Source organism: Mustela putorius, unplaced genomic scaffold (genome assembly GCF_011764305.1).
Source record: "Mustela putorius furo isolate JIRA1106 unplaced genomic scaffold, ASM1176430v1.1 tig00001149_pilon_pilon_pilon, whole genome shotgun sequence".
NCBI lineage: Eukaryota > Metazoa > Chordata > Mammalia > Carnivora > Mustelidae > Mustela > Mustela putorius.
In genome coordinates this window covers 974105-978889 of record NW_025421595.1, presented here as the reverse complement: position 1 = coordinate 978889, position 4785 = coordinate 974105, and the positions used below count along the sequence as shown (strand labels likewise).

General features: G+C 37.9%; 1 pseudogene; it reads left to right on the top strand.

Moving 5' to 3' along the window:
* The first annotated feature begins 242 nt into the window (after positions 1–242).
* LOC123394026 lies at positions 243–1915 on the top strand (annotated as a pseudogene).
* The last annotated feature ends 2870 nt before the right edge of the window (positions 1916–4785 follow it).

Below are 4785 nucleotides of genomic sequence, written 5' to 3'. Positions count from 1 at the left end.
TTATTATTTTTAAATTGCGTATATATACACACACATATATAATTTTTTAAAAATTTTTGATTTACTTTCATTTTATTATATATATTATAAAATATCGTATATTTTATTGTAATATAGATATTAGATATTACAATAAAATATACATATATATATTTAAAATTTTAAATTTAAATAAATTTAATAAAATTGATAAAATAAAATTATTTTAAATATTTTAAAAACTTTTTGGCTTAGGTTCTCTTACATCGACCGCCTAAGAGTCGCGCTGTAAGAAGCAACAACCTCTCCTCTTCCTCTCCGCCATCTGCTAGGCAGACGCAAAGCAGCGACCATGCGTGAGTGTATCTCCATCCACATCGGCCAGGCTGGTGTCCAGATTGGCAATGCCTGCTGGGAGCTCTATTGCCTGGAGCATGGCATTCAGCCCGATGGCCAGATGCCAAGTGACAAGACCATCGGGGGAGGAGACGACTCCTTCAACACCTTCTTCAGTGATACGGGCGCTGGCAAGCATGTGCCCCGGGCCGTGTTTGTAGACCTGGAACCCACAGTCATTGATGAAGTTCGCACTGGCACCTACCGCCAGCTCTTCCACCCTGAGCAGCTCATCACAGGCAAGGAAGATGTTGCCAACTATGCCCGAGGGCACTACACCATTGGCAAAGAGATCATTGACCTTGTCTTGGACCGAATTCGGAAGCTGGCTGACCAGTGCACAGGTCTTCAGGGCTTCTTGGTTTTCCACAGCTTTGGAGGGGGAACTGGTTCCGGGTTCACCTCCCTGCTGATGGAATGTCTCTCTGTCGATTATGGCAAGAAGTCCAAGCTGGAGTTCTCCATCTACCCAGCCCCTCAGGTTTCCACAGCTGTAGTTGAGCCCTACAACTCCATCCTCACAACCCACACCACCCCGGAGCACTCTGATTGTGCCTTCATGGTAGACAACGAGGCCATCTATGACATCTGTCATAGAAACCTCGATATTGAACGCCCAACCTACACTAATCTAAATAGGTTGATAGGCCAGATTGTGTCCTCCATCACCGCCGCTTCCCTCAGATTTGATGGAGCCCTGAACGTTGATCTGACAGAATTCCAGACCAACCTGGTGCCCTATCCCCGTATCCACTTCCCTCTGGCCACCTATGCCCCTGTCATCTCTGCTGAGAAAGCCTACCATGAACAGCTTTCTGTAGCAGAGATCACCAACGTGTGCTTTGAGCCAGCCAACCAGATGGTGAAATGTGACCCTCGCCATGGTAAATACATGGCTTGCTGCCTGTTGTACCTTGGCGATGTGGTTCCCAAAGATGTCAATGCCGCCATTGCCACCATCAAGACCAAGCGTACCATCCAGTTTGTGGACTGGTGTCCCACTGGCTTCAAAGTGGGCATTAATTACCAGCCTCCCACTGTGGTGCCCAGTGGAGACCTGGCCAAAGTCCAGTGAGCTGTGTGCATGCTGAGCAACACCACAGCCATCGCTGAGGCCTGGGCTCGCCTGGACCACAAGTTTGACCTGATGTATGCCAAGCGTGCCTTTGTTCACTGGTATGTGGGGGAGGGCATGGAGGAAGGAGAGTTTTCTGAGGCCTGTGAAGACATGGCTGCCCTTGAGAAGGATTATGAGGAGGTTGGTGTAGATTCTGTTGAAGGAGAGGGTGAAGAAGAAGGAGAGGAATACTAAAGTTAAAAATGTCACAAAGGTGCTGCTTTTACAGGGAAGCTTATTCTGTTTTGAATATTGAAAAGTGCTCTGATCAGTTAATTTGTATGTAGCAGTGTATACTCTCATATACAATTACTGACCTATGCTTTAAAACACAACGCTTTGTTACAGACCCAAGCTGTCCATTTCTCTGATGGGTTTGAATAAAGTATTCCCTGTCTTAAAAAAAAAAAAAAAAAAAAAAACTTTTTGGCTTATATCTATATATTACAATAAAATGAAAGTATATATTTCCCTTTCTTTCCTATTTTGAGATTTACTTTCTTTTTCTTTTTTTTTTTTGAGATCTACTTTCTTTTAATAAGCAGATCAAATCTAGGTTTTTGGATCTAGTTTTTTGTTTTCTTCTGATATTTTTCTTGTTTGATTTTTCATTTTATTGTTTTGTTTTGTTTTTCCAATTTGCTTCGCTTCTTTCTTGTGCTGTTGTTATTGTGGTCCTTTCTCTGTCTTCATTTCTTGACAGAAAAATCATTTTGATACATGCAAAACAAGCATTTGACAAAATTCCAAACATTTTGTTGATAAAAACACTCAAACTAGGAACAGAAGGAAACTAACTCAGTGTAATAAAGCCACATATGGAAACCCCATAGCTAACACAGTGGTTAAAGATTAAGATCAGAGTAAGATAAAGACAGCTGTTTTTGCTGTTTCTAGTCAACATACTACTAGGAGTTCTAACTAGAGCAAATAGGGAAAAAGAAGTAAAAGTATTTAAATCAGATAAAAGAAGCATATCTCTGTTGATCGATCTTATATATATAAAAGTCCAAAGATTTCACACACTAAAAAAACCTGTTAGAACCGGATACAAAATCTACATATAAAAATTAATTATATATCTATATACTAATAAAGAATCTGAAGGAAATTAAGAAAATAGTGATGTTTATGATATAATATAAAAGAATACTTAAAAAAAAAGATATTTACTTATTTTAGAGAGAGAGTGTGAATTGGAGGAGGATTTTGAGAGAGAGGGAGAGAGATGAGCAAACTCCATGCTGAGTGCAGAGCTTGATGCAGGACTTGATCCCACAACCCCAAGATCATGATGTGAGCCAAAATGGAGTCTGATGCTTAAGCAATTAAGCCACCCAAGTTCCCCAGGGAATAAAATACTTATAAGTTAACTGAGGAGATAACACACTTGTACACTGAAACAACAAAACAGGGGCACATGAGGGGGCAGTTGGTTAAGGTTTCAGCTTATGTCATGGTTTCAGCTTATGTCATGATCCCAGGGTCATGAGATGGAGCCCTGAGTAAGACTGCTCAGCATGGAGTCTGCTTAGAGTTTCTCTCTCCTTCTCTCTTTACCCCTCCCTATGGATTTTAAAATTAGTGTTGTTAAGATGTCAATATTACCCAAAGTAATTGATGGAGTCAATGCAGTTTCTATTAAAATTCCAATGATTTTTTTTTTTTTGGTAAAACTCTTAGGGACTCCAAGTAGTTAAAACTATCTTAAGAAAGAGGGATAAAGTTGGAAGATTTATACCTCCTAATTAAAAAACTTAGTACAAAGCTATAGTAGTCCTAATGATAGACATACAGTCCAATGGAATATAATAAGGGTCAGAAATAAAACTTGGGTCAACACAGGTCAAAAGATTGACACAAAAACCAATGGAACAGAATTGAAAGTCTAGACATAAACCTTCACATTCATAGCCAAATAATTTTGGCAAGGATGCCAGAAACATTCAATGGAGAAAGGACAGTCTTTTCAACAAACGATACTAAGAAAACTGAATATCCAAATGGAAGAAAATGAAAGCAAACCCCTTCTTAACACTATATACTAAAATTAATGAAAAAAAGGTCAGTGACCTAAATTTCATAGCTAACATCTGAGACCAATAAAGTTTGTATGCAGTTATTCTTTAAAAATAAGCAAATAAAAAGAAATAAGTAAATGTAAATAATATTTCAAAAATACCCAAACAAAAGATGTAAGAGCTAAAACTACAAAATCTTAGATGAAAATGTAGGAAATCTACTCAAAAATGGCAATATCACAAGCTGATTCCAAAACAAGGAAAATAATTGAACAGACATTTCTGGTGTGTGTGTACAAATGGTTGATAAACAAATGAAGATTCTTATTACAACCATAAGGGAAAAGTAAATCAAAGCTACCACAAGATACCACCTATTATTTTAGTTATTGGTGGAATCACTACTCTGAAATTAAGACTTTAATGAAGACAATATGATACTGTCTCTTATTTAAAAAGCAGAAGATAGTTAAGTGTTGGTAAAAATGTAGAGAAAATTTGAGCATCAATGGTGGAATTGTAAAATTGTGCAACCATTGTGGAAAACAGTATGGAAGTCCCTCAAAAAATAGTAAAAGTATGACAATATGATTCCGCAACTTCACTGCTGTGTATGTACCTAAAAGAATTGGAAACAGGAATTCAGATATTTACTTGAACACCAGTGTTCATAAGAGCATTAGTTAAAATAGCCAAAAACTGGGTCACTTATATTAAATCCCTTTGTCTTGTCCTGTTTATTTATTTATTTTTAAAAGTAAGTGTACCTCCAATTAATTAGAAAAGTCAGGCAATGCTTAAGAAAATCAAGCATGTCTGCTTTGAAAGTGTTAGGTGAGTCTTCTAACTCCATTGTGACTACTCACTTTTACTGCTTTCTTTGACCTGAACAGCTGTCTAATTTAACTACAAGGCTACACAAGAGAAAAAAGACCTTGTTAAGTATATGAGTTAGTTTTTACAAGGTTATCCTCATGTATTTAGATTACCAACAACCATATAGTAGCTTGTGATTTTGTAGTTTGGCATTTGGGGATAGGGGGAGCTGGACAGGCTTTGTTTGTCTTTTTGTTTTTAAGACTTTTATTTTTCTTAAGTAATCTTTACACCTAGTGTAGGAATTGAACTTACAAACCTGAAATCAAGAGTTGCACACGCTATGGACTGGGCCGGCCAGGCACTCCTGGGCAGTTCTTTTGCTTTCTGTTGGATGGGATTTTTAGTCAGTTATTGGGTTGGCTAGAGACTAGCTGGTTTAGGATTGCTTTATCT